Here is a 27,592-nt window from a genome sequence, read left to right on the forward strand (position 1 = left end):
CATTTTTACAAAACCAGAGTTAATTCCTAACTGCATTCAAAGTATTATTCCTATTCCCACAGATCCGTGTAGCTCTCACACCTCAACAAAGAAACAACGCAGGTGATGGAGACCGTTAGAGAAAGCTACCAGCGATCAAAATGCAGAGAACAAGGGATTGCAAGGGACCCCGCCCCAATCAGTCCATCCACAACATAATTCCTGCACCCAAGACTCAGGGAACTTCACAGAATGATGGACAGAAAGACTGTAAGAGCCAGAGGAGCAGGATGCCTGACATGAGCTTGGGGCTCTTATACTTGTCATAATTGTCAGGAATGCTACACCCAACCCTTTTCTCACATACTTGGTTTTAAAATGTGTTTTAGAAACATGTATTTTTTTCCACTTTTATTATACCAGCCTTTTCTATGAAGGTCACTAAATGAGATAAACATATGTCTAAAAGACTGCTCAGGATATAATCCTAAGTGACTGAAATCGGTTATGGAAGAGAAAGTAACCTAAGGTTTCATGCTGCCAATGATCAAAGTTCAGCACAGGCATCAGTAAGTTTGAAAAGTTCACATTTGTTAACAATGAGCAGGGATATGGGAATACAAGTTGGGAATTGTGAAATATTTTCCATTTCTAAGATGTATCTAAATATACACTGATAGAAAACAGAAAGACAAATAAGTAGATATTATCTTTGTCATTAGAAAAAAGTGATAAGCATGTATCACAAATAATTTATCAAAATGCAATGTATCCTTTTATATACTTCCTGTATGCTTTCCCAAACTCATTGGACAGTGGCAAGTTAAATGAAATAAAATATATATTATTACTATGACTTCTCAGCGCTTTTAAGTACGCACATGGGTATCTGTGACAGTAAGTGGTCATCTGATTTAAGATTTGCTATGCAGAGGAACAAAAACTCCCAGTGGTCAATTGTAGAATTGTAGTATCCCTCATAACTCTTGGCCATCTTGCTTTCAAATGAAGATTTGGTAGGAACTATTTGAATATTAGAAATGACTGTCTATGATTTCGATCAACATACAATGTCTGGCAAGTAAAGAACAAGTCTATTTTAGAATCTTAGTTCTGTGGGTCAATGAGATGAGGCAAGTTGGAGTTGGCAAAATGGGTCTATTAAACACAGCTTTTCAAACCCTCTCCGTGTTCCTGTCTATGATTAGAATTGTTTAAAAATATGAAATCCCACAAAACTTAGGGAGTTTCAGGGTTCAGTTGGTAAGTCTGGTTTGGGTTAATCTATTTCTTGTTAAAAGTAGGGAAAGGACTAATCCATCTTGATAGTCAACCTTAAAAGTCTTGTTGGCTAGAAGGAGTTACTTCAGAGATTAAGAAAGAAATTTTGCTATAGCTTCCGAACACTCATTGCAAGCCTGAGGCTTTGACTCCTGGACAAATACAAACTCCCACAGGAAAGCTAAACTTGTGAGCTGTTGCCAGCCTGCCATGAATTGTTTTATGTGATCTTTATAGGAAAACAACATTCAAAAGAGCTGAATCCCAAGAGTAGAGAGACACAGTGTGCTGTGGAGTGCTGGAGGGGTTTGTTCCCTAAGAAGGAAGTAATGTGTTCTGTCTCCTTGTGTGTGTATACCAGCTTTGCTGGAGTACTCCTTGATCCACCATGATTATTTATTTTATTCAGAGAAAAGTTAGCATGATGAGTCAGTGGCTTCCGATAACTCACAGAATTGTCAAGTTTATGCTCCTAATCTGAGAGAATAAAAAAGCAAACATAAGGATAATGTGTTGGGTGATACATCATCCCTTACTGCATCCTCACCACCCTTTGCTGACGTCCACAACACATCCCTCTGCGATTGTTCTGGAGACTAAATCCAGTCAAGGAGATGGAGGCCCTGGTGATCTTTGGGCATTATCCTATAAAATGAAAGGAGTTTTCTCTGACTGTCCATTTTACAGGTCCTTGCTTGGCCTGTCTGTTTTGCAGTGAAGAACATTTCCTCGTTAAAAGAGGCAAAAAAAAAAAAAGTTTTAGTGTTTTCAAAATATAAAGCAAATTTTATAGCTTTGAGTTAATATAAGTCTTATAAGGGTCCAACATCTATCAACATGCAGCCAAAATACCATTTATCTGGACTTGGATTCTTGCCCTGTCTTTAGCATTTATTAGAATCCCATCTTTGGGGGAGGTTTCTTTAATTTCTCCTAGTTTCTTGAGTGCAGGATGTAAAATGCACTCAAGTTTGCCTTTAATATTACATCAAGGAGCAGAAAGACAATCTGTATGTAGTTCTTATATAAAAAACATTGTGGTTAATACTCGTTTTACATACAGTTCTTGTCCTGACATCTCAATGACAATAGTGTTATTGAGTCCAAATATATTTATGTTAGGTATAGATTCACCTTTAAGTAAATCCTTCTAAAATTATGTAATTTATCTGTCTGAAGTATGTAACCTGCTTATGACATTAGGAAAATTATTAAAACACTAGAACAAGTAAAATAAGTGGTTATTATTTACTTTTGTCATTATTCAGAGACATAGACTAAATCCTGTGTTATTACATTTTTTTATGGAGAAGTATTTTTTGTTTTATTTATTAGTGACCAAAGGTCAAAGAGTTAGTGATGTTTCACATGAACTTACGGGATTATATCTGATAAAGATACACATAATTTTTTGGCTAGTGGAATAGATAACCCCAAAGGTTACAGTTTATTGCCCTGGATATATTAACCACATTGGTATCTAACAGAACAATCTTACTTGAACATTTATGAGATGGCTAGCCTATAAATATCCAGATGCTAAAAGAGTCTTTAAGCTGGCTTTACTATTGGCTTCTTTACTAACAAATGAGTTGTGTGAATTCGTTGACAGTGCTCATTTTATGTGGGCAAGTCAGGTTTTAAATAGTTTTAATTAAACACTCACAGTGATGGAGAAATTTTGTTGTTGAGGCAATGATTATAGTAGGACTTGACTATGCATTCTGATATTAGGGGAGAAAGTTGAAATGTGAATGGGATGATAGACAGATTGATGGGCAGGTGGGAACACAGAATTTCTGGAGCTTTTAAATATAAACACTAAAACTTAATTTTCTTTTGTTCTCCTGGGCTCATTATGGATGTATGGGTTACAGTGACAGGTAAATTAGAGATTTTTCTTTAAGAATTATGTCCCAGTTACTTTTCAGTTGCTGTGCTAAGGCACCACGCTCAAGGCAAGCTACAGAAGAAAGCACATCATGAAGACTTACAGTTTCAGGAGATGAGTCCGTGATCACCATGGCAGAGAGCACAGCGGCAGGGAGGTATGGCACTGGAGCAGTATCAGAAAGCTTACATGTTGAGACGACAACCACCACAAGGCAAAGATGGAAAGGGAGAGAAAGGGAGAGAGAGGGACGGGGAGAGAGAGAAGGGGGGAGGGAGGAAGAAAGGGAGAGAGAGAGAGAGAGAGAGAGAGAGAGAGAGAGAGAGAGAGAGAGAAAGAGAACACTAACTAGGAATAGGATGGGCTTTGGAAACCTCAAGGCCCACCCCAGATGACACAACAAAGGCCACACCTCTTAAACCTTCCCAAACAGTTCCACCAACTGGGGATCAAGCATTCAAATATATGAACCTACTAGGGCCATCCTCATTCAAGCCACCACAAATGGATCTTTCTGATGACACCCACAGTATATAGCACAGAGGTCTCGTAGAAAGGACTTCAAAGTTCACTGCCATTTGATTACCATTTCCACCTCAAGTGGTGAGAACTGGATGATGGTAGTTAGTCGTGCCATGTTAGTGCAAAGATGACTCAAACTGAGCTACAATAGAAGATTCATATACTAAAGGGACTAATTACTTTACCATTTGTAACTGGACAAATTGGGCCCATAGAGAATCTTGCCTCCTACAATAAAGGATGGAAACCACATTCCAAACTTATCCCCAAACTGATGGATGAGTTTGAACTCCTAGGATCTCATTAATTATGAGCAACATGAAGATACTGGGCTAAGTCAAAGAAGTTTCCAAGGGGAGAAGACAGGCTAAAGCTTTGGAGCAGCCACTCAGTGAGGGAGAAGGGGTCGGCCGAGAAAACAGTCTACTAGAGCTATTTGCACTATTGAGATGTTAGCAGTAGAAGATCTAAATCAAATCCCGTATCTTGGATGACTCTGCATACTATTTGTCTGGGTTGAAGACTGCCAGGTGACACACGCCTTTAATCCCAGCACTTGGGAGCCAAGCGAATCTCTGTGAGTTCAAGGCCAGCCTGGTCTACAGAGTGAGATCCAGGCCAGGCACCAAAACTATACAGAGAAACCCTGTCTCAAAAAAAAAAGTGTTGAGTGAGGACCAAATGTATGACCATGTCAGTTAGGGAAGACATGTTGGAAGGGGTCAGTCCAAACATATAAATCATTTTTATTCAATCTTCCCCCTGTCTATAAAAGTACAAAAAGAATGAAACAAGAAAACAAGAAACCGGATCACCCTGGGTGTTCAACTCAAACCTGAAAGTGTGGTTTGGCACCAAGAAGTTTCATATTTGGACAAGACACACTGACTCAGTTTATTTTAATGTAATCTATTCGAGAGAGGAACGCTAGAGAGAAAAAGCACATCCAAGATGCACCTGTTGAGAATAAGGAGTATAGTGGCGATTTATCAAGGCAACTCCACATAGTTAAAAAGGAGGTTTATTTTGGGGTAACTGACAGCCAGTAAAGGGGTTGGTTATAGGATCTGGGAGAGGTGAGGGGCAGTAAAGGGGTTGGTTACAGGATCGGGGAGAGGTGAGGAACAGTCCAGCAGTGTTCTCTCTGGAGAATGCTGACTCAGTCTGCCATCCAGTATCCAGGATCACCAGGAACTAAGAGGGCTGGCACGTCCAGATCTCAGGTCTTAAGGGCTCCTGTCCTGGCCACACCCCAGGGGCAGGTCCTAGGTAGCCATGGCAGTTACCAGAAGCCTCATTAGGGGTAGTACTTCCAGGTCAAAGCTGGAACAGCTACCCACTACAGAGGAGTGTCATCACCATTTTTAAATGTTGTGAGAAAGGAAGAGTCACAAAACATCAGACCTTCATCTTGACCTGAGAGTTGATTAATATTACCCCATGTATCTATGTTTAAAATGGTGAGTGTGGGCCATCCAGGGGCTTCTTAATCACAACTGGTCTAAGGTTATATGATTTGCGGGACCAAACTCCCAGGCTAATGCCAAAGATTCTTTTTTTTATTTTTTTTTAATTCATTGTACATACCAATCACAGATGCCCCTCTCATCCTTCCTCCTGCTCCTCCACCCTACATTTACCCCATCCCCTTCTCCAAAAGGATAAGTCATCCCAAGTGGGGGGACAGCAAAACCTGGTCCATTCAGTTGAGATGCCAAAGACTCTTATCCTTGATTCCTAAACTGAATAGTTAGCCTGTGATGAGCACACGAGATGACTCATTTCCTTTGACAAATAATCATGAATAAATTGGCTCTGGGTCAAGACAGTTGGTTTAACTGCTATGAACCCTGGGAGCTACCTTCAATATTCTGTCTTTTTCACAGAGGTAAAGGATGTTCTAAGCCATACTCATAACTTGTTCAGTCTGACTCACCTAGGTTTGGGATGCCAAGGGTCCATCCTTTTCACCTTTCCAATCCAGTTTGCTCCTGCAGAGTCAAGAAACCCTTTGGTATAGAGGAGTAGCTGATATTCAGTTGTTGTGACAACAGGAGACAGCAGATATTTTAACTCTGCATCTCCTTGGACTTAGCCAATGAAATGTATGAATCCTATATGTCAGGCACCAAAGCTTCTCATCTTGAATATGTGACTTCTGGGGCAGAGGCTCTAAAAGGGACGATCATGTCCCTAGCTCACCATCATGTGTGGTTAGTTAGGAATAGCGATACATGTTTGACATCCCAGGACTCAGGAGCCCAAAGCAGGGCCGTAAGTTCAAGGCCAGTGTGAGCTACATGTGGAGAACCTGTTTCCAACCAATAGTCATACCAACAAAGCAAGACAAAACAAAATGTAACATGGTTAAAAATAGACATGGTTATGAAATATTAAAGGTACTTCAAAATTATATTTCTATTCATCTGCAAGGGAACTGAGTGTGATAGAGGAGGAACTGTATTTTATCTCTTAAGTACTTAGAGAAGCATTCAGATGATGCTTGCGAGTAAAACAGTTCAAGGAGAATGTGAAAGGGAAAAAAAATCCTTTTTGTTAAGAACATAAAAGATGCTACCTTTCAACTCCAACAAAGGTCGCTGATTTATTTCTGGAGATGTTAGTCAGCGAATAAAAGAAAGGGAAAAAAAAGTTGGTATTCACAATCTGAGTCAATACACTTTTTAATGATTGGAAAAATCTGCTTTTTGAAAGTCACTAATTGCTTCGTGGTCCCTCAGCTGCACTGCTCAGAACGCGAACGAGTTGGTTTAAGATCCTATGTCAACCAGTCCTTAGACGGCCTGCCTCTGTATGTCTGCATCCGGGGTTTTTCCTTCTCCTTCCTGCAAATAGGAAGCTGGTGACGGGGTGGGTGCCCAGATGGCTAAGTCTTCGCGGTCTCAAACTTTCTTTCTGAAACCGAGCTGCAGCGGGTAGTTTCTTACAGTGTGGACAAACACACTTGGTACTACACTACTCCGAGGGGATTGCCATCATCAGGAACTCGTTAGAAATGCCAGGGCTGCAGCTCAGAGTAGCTGCATGAGGGTTCCTAAGGGGTGTGAGGCTTAACCCTCAGTGTTGTAAGCTCGGTGCTCCGTGGTCATGGATCCATCTCTCCTCAGTTGCAGCTGCCCGGAGAGTTATTTCGACACTTCCCGGGATGAGGGAGAACCTGAGTTCATAATGTTTTCCTCCATTCCAGGAGAGACCTTTCTCTAATGGAATTTACATGCCTGGCCTTTCAAGTATAGTTCCCCAAATGGAATGCAAGAGACGAGGAGGCAGAGAGGGGAAGACGTTTGGGTGCCAAACAGAGAAGAATGACCCGCATGGCTAAACTGTTTCGTCTGTATTCTGTCTTGAGGCACCAACTTTCACAAGAGAATAAACGAAGGGAAGAGGAAAATATTCCCGCAGCTCAACGGTCTTTAAAGTTTGGAATAATTTTAAGTTGAGTAATAAGCTGAGCACAGTTTCAACCAGCATCTGTCAGGTCCACTAAGTTTCAGTCTGACTTTAGTTCCCCTGAGTAATCAGCCCACGTATAAGCAAGTTAGGGATGGAAAAAAACCAAACCTTTCATTTTCTTCTTCCCACATCTCCTTTTGTGCATACATCAAAGTTCAGCCTGAAGTAGGAGGATGTCTGTAACATCAGCTGGGTAGACAGCATCCTGCATAGAACGTTGGGTTGCTTGGGTTCTGATGCTGCCTCTATGAGCTATTAGCTATTTGAAAGAGCAACATATCCTTTTGGGGACTGATTCATTCATTGGTTTCACAATTAGGCTTTGAGTGTGTGTTGAAACCTGCTATAAATACAGCGTACTTGGTGAAGGAGTATCACTCTCTGATCTCATAAACTTTCCAGAAGAAGATAAAGACAATAAATAGAAGTGGAGTGTGTGTGTGAGTGTGTGTTTGTGTGTGTGAGAGAGACAGACAGACAGACAGACAGAGACATACACAGAGAGACAGGAGATAAAGAGACTATAATGAGGATAAAATTTCAATGAGTCGTCAATGCATCTTTGATGCTTAAGCAGAGAACTGAATGAAATAGGAGGCGTGAAATGTGAAGGGAAAACGGCGAACAGGACAGACAGCAGATGCAAAAATGCTGGGACAGAAATTAGTCAAGACTGTACTAGCACGAGGGAGACCTGTGGGACTCTGACAATAGAGGAGGAAGAGGGTGAAAGAGACAATTTAAAGATGTTAAAAGGAACTTCATCCCCTGGGAACTGTAGGCCATGGTACTTTATACTTTTTAAGAAGTACCACAGAAATCTACTGGAGTTGTGTTAAGGTGGATAGTGTGAAGACCTTGCTTAGATTTTTAAGGCTCATTCCAGGGGTTGTTTAAAAGTTCACCACAGAGGGGACATAAAGAAGTGCATTACAGCCAACGTAAAAACGGGGGGGGGGGTCTGGAGTTGGGGCAGGCTGTGGAGGTGGTCAGGGAAGGGCAAACAGTTACCCTGCAGGGAGAGAGAACCTTGTGTGACTGATAGATTTGGGATCTGAGCAACTACATGAATGGCAGTGAGCTGGTTTGGGTGAGGGAAGGGCTATAAATCAAGGTTTGCTCTAGTTGAAGTAGACTTTGATACACCTGCTTCCTAACCCTTAGCTTAGACACCTCATGGAATGCTGAGAGCCTAACGTGGGGATAATGCATATGCAGTGCTTAGTAAATAAACAGGAAAGCTGTAGTGTCTGAACCCTTTCGGAGAAAGTAGGTAAATGTCAACACAAATACATGATTGCTCTTGAATGTCAACCAGGATTTTCCAGGAAGGGACAAGTTCACTTCAGAATGATGAGACGCTGAGAATGGAAGGAAAGGGAAGAGGAGCAGAAGGAGCCGAGGGATGTGAGGGTGAAGGGGTGGAGGAGGAGAGGGAAGGGAATATGGCCCAAGTACATGGTAGCATTGGATCAAAAAAATTTCACACACACCTCATCATTTTGTATATCAACTTTACACCAAGAAGAAGAAGAAGCATGTTAAAATAAGAATGAGGTTAACAAGCTGTCATTTGCAGTAAACAATCTAACAATGTAAATTTAATGTAAGTGAAAGGCCACCCTTTGCTTCAAAGGCAGACTCTTGTGAGAAGCACACATGACATCTTCTTCCTACTGCAGGGCCTGTGCCTATATGTGAAGTTATCATGGAGCAAGGAGCACAGTCGTGAACTGGAGAGACAGGCAGCCTGCATCCAATGCCTAGCTCCACCCCTTGCTGTTAATGTGACAAACAGTTCAGATACCCATGAACTAAACATAAACCCAACTTCATACAGCTTGTTACAAAGAGTCAATAAAAATATAGTTTAGCTGTAACAAAGTAAAAATTTCCTTTCACTTATGTATAAGGTTGGTTAGGTGGATTTTTTTGTCCCTGTGTGTGTGTGTGTGTGTGTGTGTGTGTGTGTGTGTGTGTGAATTTGGCATGTGCTATGTGTACATGTGTGTATGTGCATGGGGGGAGGTGAGCTCACATATTCACACAGGCCAGAGGAGGAAGGCAGTGGTCTGCTCTATCACTCTTCGCCTGATTCTTTTGAGATTGAGTCCCTCACTGAACCCTGAGGTAGGCTGGCAGCCAGCAAGTCCCTGGGGTCCCACTGTGCCCACTCTCCACAGTAATGGGGTTAGAGGTACATGTAGCCACACTCTGCAGAAGTGAGGTAGATGGTCTAGGCATCATGAGGATGGAAGAGGCCAGTGCATGAAGTGTGCTTGGCACACAGCCCAGCGTGTAAGATAAACTAGAGTGAATTATCTGTCCCCAACAAACAGGCATGACCTAATTAACAATGTGCTTTATGTGAATGTAGCTTTAAAAAATAACTAAAAAACAAACCAAATTCCAAAAGAAAAATGTGCTCTTAATGTTAGAATTATATAATCCCCCAGATTTTGAGAATAACTTACAAATCAAAATGGTTTGAAGCCATAAAACAAAACCTAACATCCTTCTATGAACATACAGCTGTTGTTTCCCAAGGACACTTTTAATAGCAATATTCTTGTTAAAGTGTAGTTCCTCTTTAATAAAAAAAAAGTTGTTTCCACTGAACACTGAAGGTGTGAGATTAGAATCTGGGTACCTGTTCTGGACCACAGAATTTTCCTTAATAGATAAAATGGCTCTTTTTGCTATATTCTTTATTCTCTCCCCACTAGAATGTTTGCATTCATATAGTTCATGTATCATATTTGTGTGAGGCTTTTAAAAATTGATTTCACCTCAATAACTCAAACTTCTTTGAAAGCTATATGATGAATTTATATATTTATACTATTTATCCATTTTCATTAACCACGTGTTTACAAGAGCTCCACAAGGCTCTAGTCACCCGTACAAGCAGAAAATTCAAGGAAATTCTTGCTATGGTAAGATCCCCATCTCCTCTCTCAATACTTCCCCAGTTCCTTGTTCACAGTGAGTTTAGGAGATGGAGAACATGAAGATAATGTATGCAAGGGGAAATCCATAGACAGAGGACACACCTGCCCTAGTGGCCTTATTCCACTTCTGTGTCATTCACGGTGACTTTCTGGGCAGCTTAGGGCTTCTCTTGAGATGTCTTTAGTATCTTAAGTCCAAATATGGGATCTATTATTAGCAGTGTGTGAGATCAGAGTAAATAGGTCTACCCAAAATAGTGCCTTCCACAAGAAGCTGGGAAAAACCTATGCAGTAGTCCTGTTTCTATGGGGACAGACCAAGGAGCCACAAACAACTCTCTGCACACACAAAAATCTGCTCCTTTCTCATTAAATAAAGAAGTCCAGACATCAGGGAAGAGGGACGGTGATGGAAACAGTGAAGATCTCAGATTGAGGTCTGTGGGTTAGCTCGCCTGAGTACTTGAGGTTGCGGGAATCCCTAGAAGGAACGTTTCAAACGAAGAACTGGAGCAAGGCGAAACACTTCTGTTGTCCTACAACAAGAAGCCAACTGCTCTTCATATCGTCCTCTATGCCACAAACTGAAATCAAGAGGGTCATTGCAGCCTACTCCATGCTCTGTAAAACCGGGCACATGGGTGTTGTCAAACTAGCTAGGCCTTATTCCAGGGACTCACTGAACTTAGCATCAGGAAAATGCAAAGATGTGCAAAAGACAGACTGCTTCCAATCAGCCTAACTAATAACTGTTACTAGTGGCTGTGAAAGTTAGTCCCGTAGAAGTAGGAGGATGAATGCCCATTTCTGTTTTCTTTCAATCCAGGTATGAAGACCTCCCAGGCAAGAAAGCTGTAGATGTGCTGGGGTTTGTTACCAGGGTACCCTGTGAACAATTCGACCCAACCACACCCCCGTTTACAAATTAAAGTAAGTGAAGCTAAAGGTAGCCCATGGGAGTAACATTCAATAGAAGTTAATAGAATAATCTACTGAGGGATGTGGGGTCTCCGGTTTCGGTTTCAGGTTCTCAAAGGGCTGTGTTATGCCTTCCCAGGTGACTCCATCCACCAGGGGATGGGGTTTCATCTGTGACTTAGCCAGAGGCTGGTTGAGGTCCCTTTCCATAGTCTTTGGGAATTCCAAGAAGCCTGTGAGTCACCAGAGAGCATTACCAAAAATGGGTGTGGAATTTAATTTCCTAGAGATTATGAAGAATATAGCACACATTTTGTTCTTTAGAGCTCTGGATATAATTTTGGCTATGTGCAAAGCATGAGTCAAATGACCTTTTAAGGTAACTTCCATGTATATTTAGGACTTAAGTTTCTAAGATTTGGCCTACTCAGCACTTCTGAAAAGTATTTTAGTTGGACAAAAGTGTTCTTTTTCTTTTTTTCAAACAATCTGGCTTCTGTAAGAGTATGTGGGGCATTGCATTAAGTTAACGCATAATTCAAGCCATTAAAATATTTAAAACTAAAGTCTATTAGATATAGGTGGCCTGCTACCAATTTCTAGTCACAGTCACATCTGTATAAATGAGAGCTTCCCAAATCTTTGAGGCTTTCTGATCTATATGTGAGAACCCAGGAAGGGTGTTAAAAGTGGGGCGTGAAGTCCACTGAAGGACAGGCCACACCCTAGTCTTATTTTTAGGTCTTACATCTTTCTTCTTCAAGAGGTGGTTATCTCAAGCTCATGCTTTAGTGTTAGATTTCTAATTTACTCCTTTATCAACTGTGACATTTAGTCCTTAACTATATGTGGGAGAGAGGAGAGGAGAGATTTTATTTTTAGTAAAAAAAAAAAAAATAACGTTTTTCGGTACTGAGATCTATATTTATATCATCTATATCTATATTGTCCATCTATCTTTAATCTATCTATCTATCTATCTATCTATCTATCTATCTATCTATCTATCTATCTATCTATCTATCCGTCGTCCATCCATCATATATCTATCTATCTATCTATCTATCTATCTATCTATCTATCTATCTATCTATCTATCTATCTATCATCTATCTATCTATCTATCTATCTATCTATCCATCTATCTCTTACCTTAAATTTTTCCTTCCCCAAATGCGTGCTACTGTCACAGAGGTTGTCACTGAGTGTCCAGAGGAACCACATCTTTACAGCCAAGGAGAAAAGTGAAGGAAGAGACCAGCCTTCTGCAGGCCCCACTGCTGGCGGCCTCAGGCCTGTCTGACATTCACCCTCAACACCTGGCCTCATCCATCACTCTTTTCTCTTCTTCACCGGCTTTCCATGGCCTGTTGAATTTTCATTAAGGCAAGTAGCTCTAATCTATTATTAAACAGTTTCCACCTTCACAGCCCTCCCCTCCCGGTGCCCCATTACAACATCGCTAACATCAAGGAGTCCAGTATCCTAGTCTATTCAATGGGAAAACATTTCTGCTATACACTGTAAGAAGAGTTCCCAGCTTTGGTATAAACTGCAGGCAGGTTGTAACTCTAGACCTGGGAACGGACTTAAGTAGTACAATCCACAGATGCACTTGGACCCTTCATATCACCCTGCTGCCTTCCTGCTTGCTCCCCAAAGCTTCCTTCAACAGATCTTTGGAGCTGATGCTGCATGTCCTTCCCCCAGTCCACTGGTTGGTGGTAAGTGCTCTGGCACTGGTACCAGGATGCTACTTGTGTGCCCTCCAATAGAAGTAACACCTTTGGAGTTGGGGTGGGGTGGGTGGAGAGGAGCATCAAAATAGGACCATATACCTCACTACCCTTAAATAAATCCCTTCTTGACTCACTCGAGAAGGAACGTGGTAGATGTTTGATAAGCATTTCCTGTTATGGACAAGTCACACAGTTCAGAAGTTGTTGACTAATTGAGAACAACACAACTGTACAACCTTTCACACAAGTCATTTCATTCTTGCGCAAGTGTCGTTATAGGTCAGAGCCTCAGAAAAGGAGTTGCTAGGTCAAGAGATAAACACCTCTCTGATCCTGTTAAATATTTCCAGATCATCCCTTCCTAAGGGTCATACCACTGCACCTCCTTAAAAAGTAGGAGGCCTCCCTGCTTTCTCCTACCTCCTGCAACAGACTGTACTATCAACCTGCTGCATGTTTAATAGCCTAATTAATGAGAAAGGCTCTCACTACAATTTGAACTGACATTATTTTGAATGAGGCAGTCATATGTTTGTGGGCTATGTATAGCCTTCCCTAAATTCTTGCCTTTGAACCAAGGCCTCTGTAAATCCAAAGCTTCATGCCCCTTCCTTTAAATAAGGGCCTATGGATATCCCACCCAACACTGCTCACACATGCTTTGGAGCCAAATTGGGTACGTGTGGTGTGTGTGTCAATGGGGAAAAAAATCCCTGGAAAGCCTCAGTCTTCTCACATCCTCTTTAGTTACTGATTTGGCAGAAGCCAGATAAAAATGTGAGAAGGTGACTCCGGATTAGAAGGAACGAGTTTTTCTATCAACTTATATCTCTTGCTATTTTGGGGTATTTTATAGATGGCTTATCTTTTATTCTTCCTAAATGGTAATACTTGTATTTTGTAAGCTCCATAAATCTTAACAAGATGGTAGAAGCTGGAGAGAGAGAGAATTTCCTGAAATGTATATCCTTTATTTTTTTATTTTATTTATTTTATATTTTTATTTTATCCTTTGGATCATTTCTGACCGATGTACAGAATATTTAGGGCCTTGGTGGCACACGCCTGTCTTTCAAATTGTGCCTGAAAATATCTCTAGAAGATATTAATATTTGGCAAATATGGCACAGAGAACAGAAATGAAGAAGTCTTAAAGAGTGTTACATACAATAAAATTTATACTTCCCAATAAAAGTGTTCTGTTCTCAGCTGTGCACATAAAATCCTGGGTTATACGCAGGCGCATAAGCTGCAACATTGTAAGATCTCTGAAGTCCCCTAATGTGGGAAGGAGCTAATGAAAGTTTTCCACTATAATTTGGTTGCAGAATCTCCCTCCTCAACTTGATTGTGGTCCATCTCATGATCAGAAGCGTAAAAAGCAACACATGAGAAACAGCCTTATGGCAGTCAGGGAGTCTTCTCACAAACATCATTTAGATCTTGACATTAATCCCCATGCTTCCTATAGACAAAAGCATGCCCTCCCATTATTGCTCTGGGCATACTGGTTTCTATATCGCCTTACACAGGAGTCAAGTTACAACATGAGCCAGAATCCAGCTAAGCTTTAATGTGCCACGTGCGCCAACAATAAGCAGTGATGTCCTGCTCGGGGACATCACTTAAATGTCACTATAAACTCCACTAGTGGTCCCAATAGTTCTGTTTTTTTTGGTATTTGCTTTTGCTCCCTTTCTGGTATCATAGGCTTGTTCAACAGCAATATAGATTCCAATCTATCAATGCTGCTAAATTATTAACGTCTCCTAGGGTTCCAGAGAGCCATGGTGTGGCATTTGTTGGAAAAAGCCTGGTGCTTTTCTTTGCCCTCTGGCTGCTATTGTCATAAACATGTATTGAGTCTACAATATGCCAGACACTCTGCTGAGTGCCGGAAGGACACAGTCACCAACGGCAGCTTACATGCTGATTTTTTTTTTAACGCTCTGTCATACTTCATGCTGTGTGCAAGCTCAGATGGCTCCTCCTCTAGGATGCTCTAAGTTCGTTTCACCTCACTGCAGTCTGGACTGTGCATCAGTCTCCAGAGATCACACGTGACACGTGTGCTACCACAGGTCCCCTTCCTCGAGGACACCTCTGATCTTTAGAGCAAAGTCTCCAGCTCCTTAATCTGATCTCGGCATCTTTGTGGTGACTGTCACATCACTAGGACTCAGGTTTGCGAACCAGTGACTGGTCAGACGGAAAGAGAAACAAGTCTTGTTCTTAAGACCATATCAAATGCCGCCCAGTTTTTAAAAACTACTTACAGACCAAAAATTCATATATAATATCTCTAACAGAAATCTAATGGATCGCTCTAAATATCTTCAGCTATTGAGACATTTCCACATTCATCCTTCAAAGATAAGCTGGATGATGTTAAAATAACTGGAAGTTAGTCATGACTCAGTAAAGAGAAAGGTGTGTAAGTAAAGCAGGGGAGGGGGCTGGGAGAGAGCAGGGCTTTCTTCTGGACCAGCCTGCTTTTTCAGGCTGTCAGCTATCTGTGCAGCTTCCATATCCTTGCTAATGTTGAGAGAGAGCAAAGTGAGACAATGGCAGTTACCGTTCTGGTGAATTACAGAGACACAAAACCTTACATCTTCTTAAGCCTCAACCACACAAAATGACGACAAGGTACATGGCCTGTCTTCCCTATTTCTTGTCACTGGCTAGCTTGTTCTATTGTAAACAGGGGCATGCCACACATCTTCAGGCTATAATTACAAGGAAGCACACTCAGTCAGCTAGCCATATCTGCCGAGCGGAGCATGGAGAATGTTCGGGAACGCAGGTACGCTGAGTGCAAGGCATATGAGAAAGACTCCCTGCTTCACCAAAGCAAACAGCCTGAAGACTGTCTATTTCTGATAGCCATGTGCCCTTGAAATGACATTTTAATCGTCGTCTAAGTTCATTTTAGAAAGGATGTCAGAAAAATATTTAGTACTCAGTGAAATGTGTTTCCCACATTAATAACGAGCTTATTTTGAACTGCTGAACTGGTCTGACAGATATTGACCAAACCAAGGGGCTGAGATGACATTCCTCTGGGGGTTCTTCGCCATCTTTGAGGAAAGTTTAATGGAATGTTTTTCTTTCTCTCTTCCCATCTCTCCTGTTTCCTAACTTTAAGGAATTTTATGCTGTTGGGAAGATGAACCTCTATTCTTGGACTGCATTATTCTCTTCTGCAGCCAGATATGTGATGGGTTTGTATGAAAGGGAATAAAAAAGAAACCATCACATCCTTTTCTCCTTGCTTGCCAAATAATGCAAGTTTAAAAAAAAATGAAAGGCTGCTGGCTGCTTAGTCATCACCTCTGATATGCATGAAGAAACCCAAGGAAGGCTGAGAACAGCATTCATCCATCAACTCAACTTCTCCTCTCATTCATTCATTATTCATTTGAGAAAATTTCATTAACTGCCTGGGCTTCTTAAGCATTTCTTAAATGCGTATAGGTTTTTGAAATTAAAATCAGGGCAGAGTGTTATAAGAAACACCTACTACGTTGTGCCCACATCTAAATACATCTTTTAAAAATGTAACTGCAGAGATGTCTGTCTGTAGCTCCCACAGAGCATATTTTCACAGGTACAGTGACAGCTTTTTAAAAAACAAAACAAAACCCAGCACTAAAGATTCAGGTACTTGTGAAAGTAAACAGAAATATAAATATCAGAAAATTCCCAAATTTTGATTTTCTTCCTCATTACAGTATCATGAAAAGAATGAGCGAATTGGAGGAAGAGAATCCCATGTGAGACCAGGCCCTATTCATTCCCTTCACTCACTTTGCTCTGGGAAACCTGGACTGGTGATCAATCAAATCATTTCTTGCAGGTATCCTATAGTTCACACATGCATTTATCTAACTATTCACTCAACATCTCCTACAATGGCCCCGGTAGTATCCTAGGGGCCTCTCAGAATACAAGGTTGAAAAAAAACAGGCAAGGCCTCCCACCTTCACAGGGTTCTTTGTTTACTAGGCAGCCAGAGGCTTATAAAATAACCACGCTGATGAATTAATAATGACAAACTGAAGGGTATTCTCCAAAGGAAGGACATGTTTCTACAACCTTGACAAAAGAGCCATAAAAAGACAGGGCCACGGGAAGGTTCTACTTAGCAAGAGACAATATGTGCCCAAGTGGCAGACAAACAACTATAAGGCAATGAAGTGGGGAGGGATGGGACTAGAACATCTTCAGAACAGCTGGGACAGGAGGAACTTACAGAAGGCTAACATGACTCTAAAGTTGTGAACAGACAGGAAAATACTGACAGTGTACAAAGGGGAGAGTCTACCACATCTGTACCACTGAGCACTTGAAGTACATCTACCACATCTGTACCATTGGACACTTGGAGTACACCTAGTTCAAAATGAAATTAGCTCTGAATGTAAAGCACACACACACATTGTTTTGATGACTTTCTGAAAAAAAAAAAGGACTGCATCAATGTCTTTGCATATTGATTCCATGTCGAAATAAATGTGAAATCTATGTGTATGTTGATTCCATGTTGGAGATATATTGTACTGTTTGAAATTTATCATTAAGATTATTCTCATGTGTATCTTTGTGCTTTTTTAATGCCCCCCTCAAAAGGTAATATTAGACATATGGCTCATTACCTTTTTATTGGGCAGTGTCTATATTAAGTTTGGAAAATGGGTTTTGTCATGAGCACAATGGGAGTATTTGCATGGAGAGGTAATGGCCTCATTCTGGCTTCTGGATGGAAAAACACCAAAAGGCCAGTAGAAGAAATAGAGGCAAAAGAGTTTTGTGAAGGGTTAGATCGAACAAGAATTCTCATCACAGTTTGCTTAGAGTCAAGAAATAGAGATAAGAGAAGCAGAGAGCCCCGAGTGACGTTTAGGTGGAAAATACCAACAGACCCTAGAGTGAATTAGGTGTTGTATTGAAAAACTTCAATGGGCATACAGAATTTTTATTCTGAGTTCATGAAGTGCTGAGAAAAAAAAAACATGAGGTTTATTTGAAAAGTATGGAAATATACAATAAAACACCAGAAATCCTTTCCTGGAAGTGTGGATTTAGAGAGGTGAGGAGAATACAAAGTAAAATTCAGGGATGTGATTTACATAGCAAAAAGTACCACCGATTGCTCTTGCCTCTAGGCAGATTTCATTACAACTTGGGTACCATCATCAGGTTAATAAACTGAATCCTGCTCGGAACACTAAATATCTTTTAAACAGAGCTGAACTTAAATCAACAGCAGTATAGCTAATATTGACCGTGAGCAAGACTCTGTGAAAGGCTGCTTTTACAGAGAGAAGGAAAGGAAACTGGCATTTATTTAATGTGTAGTGCTGTGTTCCAGGACCTTCACAGCTTTAGAATCCATTTCATCCTTCTAAGAACCTTAGGAGGTCATATTATTATCCCTAGCTCAGAGATAAGTAAAATGAGTCTCCCAGTGGCTAAAATATTGAAGAAAGTTGCATGGATTCAGAGACTATTTTGATTGTTTCTTGCTGCCTGCCAAAGTGCAGCACACTGCCATAGTACACTAGATTCTTAGCAACTATGTAGAAGGAACAAAGGTTTTACAGCTTATAAGAGGTAAGGTTCTAAACCTCTTGTGTCTTGACTCGAGCATATGGTACATAGTTGGAGTATTTAAAAAAAAATAAATTAGGGATGGCCTATATACATATGGTTAGGTTAGCAGATATTTATGTAAGGACTCTTCATCAGTTGACAGATGGTTATCCTGCACCTCACTGAATAATAATGAGTTAACATCTTCTGAATACTTACTGTGTGTCAGACACTATTCTAAGCACTCTCCTTATATTACGTATGCCTCCTCGTTCCTATCAAACCTGTGGGGTAGATACCTGGATTTTTCTAACTGCACTGTTACTCTCTGCACTGAAACAAGCGAAGACTCAGTCACTAGCCTAACGTCATACACCTGGAGAGGCACGGAACCCGTAGACCTACTTCTAGAATTCATACCACAGTCTGAACCACTGTCGGACTAAACCCACTACTTCACAAGACCCCAATTCTCACAAGGCTCTCTAACCTCAGGGTAAGTCTGTCTTCTTCCCATTGTTTCACCCCTGTCCTTTGGGCCTCCCAGCGGGAGTCTATCTGGACTCTCTCCGGTGAGTCCAAGGCTAAATATTGAGTTGACATGAGCAGAGTCGGAAAAGAATGAGTGGAGAAAGATCCTGTGGATTATTAACGGATCTCACAGAATGAGACGAGCACATTCCTCACAGGTCTTTAAATAGCCACTGACAGGAAGCTCTCATTTGTCTATGACGTCCTCAGATACAACAGGGGAAAAGAGACAGAACAAGGGTCTTAGCAAGTTGAAGATTTCCCAACAGCAGAGACTGTCTCAGTAGGGCGTTAATTGTGTATTCAAGAGACACTTGTTCACTAATGGAGCTTAATACTTGAGACCCTCCAAGCACACTAAGTATGGATTCCTCACTGGCAGCTAGGATAATCAACTGGATGTGACAACCCACCATCTACCCTCATTTTATATGTGCTGGTTACTTCAAGTGTCAAATTATACATTTTTGATTTTGTGACACATGAGGAGGCTTTGGAGCTTTGATTTGGAATGTCTGTTGTGCAAATTTGGCCCTGCATATGAACACTTCACATTTACAATACTTAAAACATTATTATACACAGTTTAGTATAGTCCTGGAAGAAACAGTCTTTGCCTGGTTTGTTTGTTTGTTTGTTTGTTTTGCTTTGTTTTTTTTTTAAGAAATGGTATTAATAATTCAGTATAATATATCTCAACATAGTGTTCCATAAAAGGGACCTCATTTTATGTCCTGACAAAGTGGTCTGGATAATAACCATGATGACATTATTCAGGAGTTTTTTGATATCCCACTGCCTAGACATTAAGAATAGTCTGGAATGTTTCTCTACTTAATCATATGGACAGTCACTGGGAATCCTGAAAGAGAATGAATACCCGCTGACTAAGTAGCCATGCTTCCTGGTTAGGAAGGCCTGTCTCTGCCTCTACCAAGCAGTTACCCACACAGTCCTCAGTACAGACAAGAACTGATTGTCTGTGTCCTCTGGTACACTAAAAAATTAAAGCCCCCTCCTGATTAGGGGCTGATCCAGTTCAGAGCCTTCAACATTTTACCAACACTAAAACAGATTAAGATTTAAAGTAAGACCAGAAAACAAGGGTTGACAGTAAGAACTGGGGTACAAGACAGTGGGAAATGGATAATAAAGCATGTATTTGAGAGTATAAAAAATAAAGAAATTTTAAATGGCATTCAACAACCTACAGTCAAATACACTCAATTTTAGAAGAAAACACACAGTATTTATGCCCTGTGGAGGCAGTATAATTTTTCCATTAAAAATAAAATGAAGATAACAGAGAGGAAATGCCTGCTTTTTTTTTAAAAAAAAAAACCTTTCCCTAAGAAAATGATATTTGAAACATTTGAGCATTTCTTTAAAAATTCTATACTTGTTGGGTATGCATGCCTGTAATCCCAGCACTCAGGAGGCAGAGCCAGGCAGATCTCTGAGGTATAGGCCATGCTAGTCTACAGAGAGAGTTCCAGAGTTATACAGAGAAACCCTGTCTTGAAAAAAAAAAAAGAGAGAAAGTTAAAAAAAACTAGAAAATTATGTACTCTTTTACATATTATATCAGGTATATTTATGCTGGTAAAATTATTCCATTTGATTCCATCTAAGCTTAACCTACAGGAACTTAAATCAATCTTTCAAGGGTGACTAGTAAAGAACATTCTGGAGATGGTTTCTAGAAATGAAAGGAGGCTAAGATGAAGAATGATGGCGCTCTGGACCCACTTCCACATTACCTCTAGGTAAATGACAGACAGACTAAACCAAAGATTGGTCTAAACAGAACTTGTTTAAACTGGGTATCCTATATGAAGTGGAAAAATTCTATTAGTTTGCCTTTGAGGTTCTTTCCTTCTAGAAGAGCTAATTATTTGGAGTCGTGGGTTAACTTTGTAATAGTAATCACTTTAAAGCTTTTTAAAGCATTCCCATATCTATTTTTTTTCTCTGCTAGCTAACATGTGAGAAGTTAAACCAAGTACCTGGATGCCAACAGCATTGACTGTTAAGAAGTCTCCTATCCAAGCTAACTGGGTATGTTCCCACAGTCCACCATGCCACTCTGTGTTCTCTATCTTGATGAATGTTCCTCATTTCAAGGCAGATACTTGGCAATCATGTTTATATCCATATCTTCCTCCTGCTTTCTCCCCTGCCCACATCCTTTGGATAGCAATGTTTGTTAATTCTCTTTAATAAACATCATCTTGATCAATGGACACCTTTCTGTTCTCATCATTGCTCTGTAAAATATAAGCAATGTCCCAACTGGCTTGTTTCTTCCCAGTGACCTCCTCTCTAGGGACTCCTTCATACGATGGATCTACATTATCTTTCCAAATAACGCCCATCATGTCACTTCTCTGCTCAGTTCCTTGTTATTTCAGGCCACAAGCCCATAGAACACTAGCATCTATTCCCATTTGAAGGCCTCTTTCTCTATCTCACAGTCTACCTTTAACAGGTATCGGCCCAGACCACCAGCCTGTAAATACAAACAGACACAGCACAGCCAAACAGACAACGTACCCAAGAAATGGCAAAGTCCTGCAAATCCCCCAACACTGGTTCCTTCCTACAGATTCTGGGGGGAAATTATTTTTCTCCTATAATGAAGTGGACTTCAATATGATAATCTCTTTTATAACACATTTATTTTCAGTGATATATTGTTACTTAGGAAAACATTTACCTAAAATCATAATATGCAATATATGCATGAATGTGAGTAGTCCTAAGTTAGTCCTAACTCTATAATTTTTCTTAGAATGATGTCTATCCAATTCTTCTAGGTTCACCCAATCTTCCTTAATAGCAGCTATTTTATAACATGATTCTTTCTTGTCTTAAAATGACAAGTTTTATTTCAGTAAGTAAATTATTGTGAATTTTTACAATTACAATAAATAAATGTACCCACATCCCTAACTAAGGAGAAATATGCATATGCAAGGCCCAGGTTGTGATATAAATGAAAAACTAAATTATAATATTACATATTTAAAAATATTTTCTCAGAGATAGCTTTATCAAGTAATCTAATGTCTTCTTAAAGTGAGTTACCTAGATATGAGATCATATCCATTTTGTCTAAGAGGTGCCAGAAAATGAAAAAGCATATGCACACATATATATGAGCATGCAAACACACACACACACACACACACACACACACACACACACACGTATGTAAGATGCTCCCTTTATTAAAAAAAAAAACTAAACTAAACTTAAAGTACCAATTAGTAATGACAGACTTGATTTCATTGTGTATAATCAGCTAAAGAAGGAAATGTTGAAACATTAACAATAAATACAAGACAAATTACAAACTCACAAATGAAGAAGAGGTTTATCATGGCAGTAACATCATTTTATATCATGTGGGAAAACAAATACAAGATATTTTAATCTGCTACATAAGAAACATTAAAACTTAGATAACGCACTGTATTAAAAGCTTTACATGTTCATTTGCTAACTATAACCTTATATAGATATAAGTGTGTTGACTGGGTGACCCAAATACCCCAAATGGTATTGCCTTAGGCGATGTGATTTTCTAAAATAATGAACAATTAATTCTGGGCTAAGTTATGATCTGAAATGAATAAAATACAATCTTCCTTTGATTTATGCAATAGTTGTACTCTCAACCATCCAGTATCTATTAAAATGTTCCAAAGTCTACTTGTTGTTTTTGCTTTGTAGACGTTAAATTCTACGCTAAGATACTTACAAACTGAATTTTCACTTAGTGGATTTCCCGGGAGACACTCCAGTGACCTAGAACTGAAGGAACTCTTACGTTGTTTGTTATGTCCTCCACGTCAGTGGGGGAAACCACAAGAATCCCCATAAATATCCCAAATCGCCCTGCAGGTCTGGCTTTCTTTCAGGACTCGTCTACATATAGTATGTACTGCTAAAAACAGGGTAATGAACAGTCTTTCTGGAAAAGCTTGGTATTGGTCAAGTGCTACAGTCATAGAATCCTTCATCTACATGGAAGCTTGGAGATATCAAACTCGACCCAGAGCCACCAGGAAGGTACACAGCCAGTGAAATTTCTCTTGGGAATCTGAAGTTGAAATTTCTTGCAAAAGGACAAAGAAGAGGTAGTGATATAAATGGACAAAAGGACTCACTGATTGACTCACTACGTCACAAGACAGCTTCCACGAGGAGATCCCCCTTCCTCTCTTTTTCTTTTTTCTTGTTTCTTTTAAATTTTATCTGGGGAGGAGGGGGGTGCAAGGGCAGAGGGTGGATACACAGGGGCGGGAAATGAATGTGATCAAGATACGTCATGTGAAAGACACAAAGAATAAATAAAAAGAAAGTGAAAAAAGAAAGACAAATAATCTCCTTTCTCTTTCTCTGATCGTCTTTTAAGACCATGGCAAAGACGAAGCTGAGAACAGCCACTGGCGTTAATGTACACTCTTGTTTTGTGCTGTTAATAAATTCAATGTCTAGTGTGAAACTAAAGCTGTGTAACAACCTTCGGAGTTCATAGAGACCTTGGGAAGATTAGAAGACAAGCCAGGAGAACTACCCCCCACACACACGGTAAGTGGTTAAAAACAACTGCTCTTATGTTATTCCCCAAAGCACCCTGATGCCATAAGTCAAAAATGCACACCCTCCTCCCATGTCGGTTGAAGAGGTGACTCAGCTATGACTTAGACAATAGAGCTCTGAAAATATGCATGGAAGCGAGTCTAGGAGACACTTCCTTTGGGTTTGCACCACCAGGACAGGTAATCACACATTAGCTTGGATTTGATTATTTATGACTGCCTGGTGGGAAGAGTGTGCCGGGTGCAGCAAGGACTGCTTTATGTTTGAGCCCTGAGTCGTAACATTCATTTCTTCCAGGCTGATTGATTCTGGACAGTCAGTTTTTTTTTTTCTTTCCTGTTCAGTAAAGCAATGAAATTTCTTATTTATTCATTTATTTATTTTTTGCAGAACTGCTACACGTGCTTCGGAGTTTAGGGAGAAAAATAATGTAAGTACAGTGTAAGTGGTCTAATAAGGGAATAGCTAAAATCAGTCTGCATTTTCTCCATGATAGAGCCTCTGGACCCACAGTACCAAGCGCAATTTTGTATTTAGAAAGCTCTTATTTCTATTTCAAAAGGATAGTAAAAATGCCCATCTTTCTGGTAATTTTCCTTAGGACAGTGTGTATTTCAGATGTTTGAAAATCAACTCATTTTTTTTTAATACTTGAGAGATAGCATGGAAGGTTTTCACTGTGTCTAACATGATTTCAGACATTTTTAAAGAAATGGAATTTAATGGAACCATTATCCACAGATTTGATTCTCTCAATAATTGATAAATGAATTAAGTGATCTGAACATGCAGAAACAAAATAATTTCAGGGAAAAATATCTCTTAAGGGGTCTGGTCTCATGTAGAAAATGTCAGACTCATTGGAATAGTCCAGTCAGTAAGAGTAGTGCTGTCTGGGGGAAAAGACACTTTACTGATTTAGAATAAATGTAACTATGAGCTATACTTAATGGCCTCTGCTTCTAATTCCAGCACGTGACATGTTGAAGCCAGAGAAATGTTTCACGTTTGGGCTCAGACTGGGCTATACAGTGAGTTAGTTCTAGGCCAGTTGGGGCAACATAATGAGCCTTGTGCATGAAGAGGGAGACAGACAGAGACTGGCACTTAAAAGTTTTGCAAGGAAACAGTAACTCTTAGGGGTGTGCCACATAAACATTTATTTCATTCCATCCACATGTCCCCCAACTCTCTCCAAAGCAGCATGTCCCCCCTCCCATAAACACAGACTACTTGGGGTTGGCAGACAAGTATACCAGCTGTTCTTGGCCTTTTGTTCATTCACCGACAAAGGTTTGGTCGGGGGGGTGGGGGGGAAGCAACTTCAAACCATCTTAATTCCCTCTCAGTCTTCCTTTTCCCCTATAAATGAAAGACAGTCCAGTCCTGCACATAGACCCTTGTACCGCAGCCCATTTCCAGTTATTTTCAATGGGAGAACTGAGAGAAAAGAATTAGGAAATGAGGATGAAGAAGAGCAAAAGATCACTCCCTCACCTCTCCCCCCCTTTTTTTCTGCATTGAGAAAAGCAGTAAACAGTTTCAGGGTCTGTGTCGACAGCAAACAAGAGAAGAAAATGGGAATATAAGGAGTCGTGCCTGGGGCACCTGTCCCTGAAATCAAAACATCAAATAAAGTTCTAAATAATTTTATGAGAGATTGCTGAGTGGGGTGTTCTTTAACCCCGACCCTGCTCTGGGATCCACACGGGCCGTGTTTTCCATGAGTTATTGATGGCACTAATTCGAGAGCATCTTTAAATGCGTTACCTCATTTGAACCTCAGAAAACTAGGGGGTAGACAGAAATAAGCGTATTGTAAGTGTGTATTCCATGACTCAACTGAAAACGGCGAATGTGGAACTAGACTTCCCACCACTTTCCATTGGATGTATATTGATACACAACAGTCTTAAGAGTAACTGAATGGAGACCTGCTTAAGAGGCTAGTTTTACAAATGCAAACATCAGAACAACCCATGGAAATCAGCCGAGGACAAATACATTCACAGATACCTAGATATTTGTCATTCACATATATTAGAGACAGGATTAGCTGCTCTGTTAAATTTTCATCTAAGTATATCTGGCAAAAACAAAACAAAACAAAACACCGTATTTCTTTATCTTTGGACTTGATTGTGGCATTCAAGAATTTCTGTAGTGGGGAACTGGAGCCTCTTGGGGAAGCCTCTCAGTGACCTTCCTTCCTATGCAGAAGGCAGAGGTCAGGTTTCAGGCTACCTTACATGCTTACAATCCCAAAAAACACTCACTTAACACTGAACTGGAAACTCTAAACGTTACAGTAAATCAAATACAGAGAAGGGCTTTGAAATCCAGAGGCCCAGGTTTGCTTCTCCTTGGTACGGTACAGGCTCCCTTCTAACTGGGAATTGGTAGGCCTCCTTTGTTTCTATCCTGAATTAGTAGGAAGAGAAGCAGCCATAGTGTTTTGGGGAACTGCCAAGTAGGCTAGCAGATAAGATTCAGAACAACATAAAGCAAGCAGGTTATGATGTTAGCTCTTAGTTTGATTGCTTTTATAGTTGCCCATGGCTCCTGAAATAGTGCTGACACCCAGTAGTCACATTATAAATGTGTATGGGAAGATGCACTTTCAATATTATTTCTGTTTTGTCAGCCAGCGGGTGTCCTTGGAAAAAAAAGTTATTTCAACAAAAGCAGAATGACATGGGACCAACAATAGAGCAAGCTGACTCACAAGACTTTCATGAAAATAAAATGAGGCTGTGCACGTCAGAGGTGCTTTATCAATAATTGTAAAGTGTGGGAGTGTTCATTTCCATGTTTAATCCTACATTTCATCCTCACAAACACACTGGCAGATGTGATTATCCTCATTTATCTGGGCAATGGGATTAAAGGGAGTTATGTAAATTGTTCAGGGTCATTTAGATGACATGCAGGAATACATACCCAAAGTCTGGTCATTTTTTGGATCTCTGTAATTCCAGTAATTATCTTTATTACTTTTGCTATATACAAAGCTATGATCTCTCCACAGTGTTATTTCTGTATGTTGTTGTGGTTGCTTCCCATTAATAGCGTTTAAAAAGTTAATAAAAATGTAATTTACATTTTAGTACTATTTTGTTAAAATTAGGGCTATCAAAAAAAGGGAACTCAATTACTCGTTTTCTGGGTGATTATTTCACTGGAAGTTTTTACAAAACCAAACTGACTCTTCTTGTCTCATTAAAGAGCTTGGTCCCTTTTCTGTGTGCTAGTCTCCAAAGATGAGATTTCCCATTGCCAACAGCTCATGCCAGCTCTTGCTCAAGCAGGCAGACAGCATCAGTTGAGACGTGCGGCACAGTTCTCCACCCGTACACTCGCAGACACACCTCACTCCTGGTCTCCCGACTCTGCCCCCATTCATTTCCTGTGTATCCAACTTGAGTCCACACTCCCAGTCTGCATATCCTCTGCTTTCCAGCCACCATGGAATTTACTGATATTGACAGACTGGCATTTGTCTTCTTGGGCACTCGACTTGACTGATTCTAATCCATAATTCTAAACTCTGATTCACCCTCTCTGCCAAAGAGGCTCACCAGTGCCCACTTACAACTTCAATTTGCCTGTCTCTATACTGGAAACCTGGTTCTTCCAATAGAAAATAAGAAACATTTGCCAAGACAGGTCATGGGTCTTTTCTTAGCTCCTATGACAACTGTAGACCCGCTTTCAAATGAGACAGTGGGTGCGTGTCTTGAGTGCATGCTACTCTGTCATATTTGCTGTTTCCTGAAGACCATTCTAAAATGTAAATGATATCCAAATTGAAAGTTCTGAAATGAAATCTAATACTCAGAGTGTGGTTACCCCAGTACATAGTACAAGGACACAATGGCCTCTGGGGTCTGGATACACTGCTGTTATTAATGATGTATCACTATCTACACTGGCTTTGTTCATAGCCATATTACACCATGGGCTCCAGTGAAGTTTGAAGACAATGGAAACTCCCTATCACATTCACAAAGACTGGGGTGCTCTCAGGTCTCCCACGCCTTCACTAAATACAGGGTGCTTTTTTAAAACATCAGGCCTTGGTGTTTATTCCTGTCAAATCATACATC

At 40.3% G+C, this 27,592-nt stretch overlaps 1 protein-coding gene and 1 long non-coding RNA gene across 17 annotated transcripts in view; both read right to left on the minus strand.

Moving 5' to 3' along the window:
- Positions 1-27,592, minus strand: part of Slc8a1 (solute carrier family 8 member A1) — a 358,680-nt gene that overhangs the window by 202,844 nt on the left and 128,244 nt on the right. The gene's annotated exons all lie outside the window — the stretch shown is intronic.
- Positions 1-27,592, minus strand: part of LOC143270246 (uncharacterized) — a 35,374-nt gene that overhangs the window by 1,498 nt on the left and 6,284 nt on the right. The window contains exon 1 of the long non-coding RNA XR_013047374.1: positions 1-27,592. This exon is cut by the window's right edge and continues 6,284 nt beyond it. This is a non-coding gene — a long non-coding RNA (uncharacterized LOC143270246).

Source organism: Peromyscus maniculatus, chromosome 22, assembly GCF_049852395.1.
Source record: "Peromyscus maniculatus bairdii isolate BWxNUB_F1_BW_parent chromosome 22, HU_Pman_BW_mat_3.1, whole genome shotgun sequence".
NCBI lineage: Eukaryota > Metazoa > Chordata > Mammalia > Rodentia > Cricetidae > Peromyscus > Peromyscus maniculatus.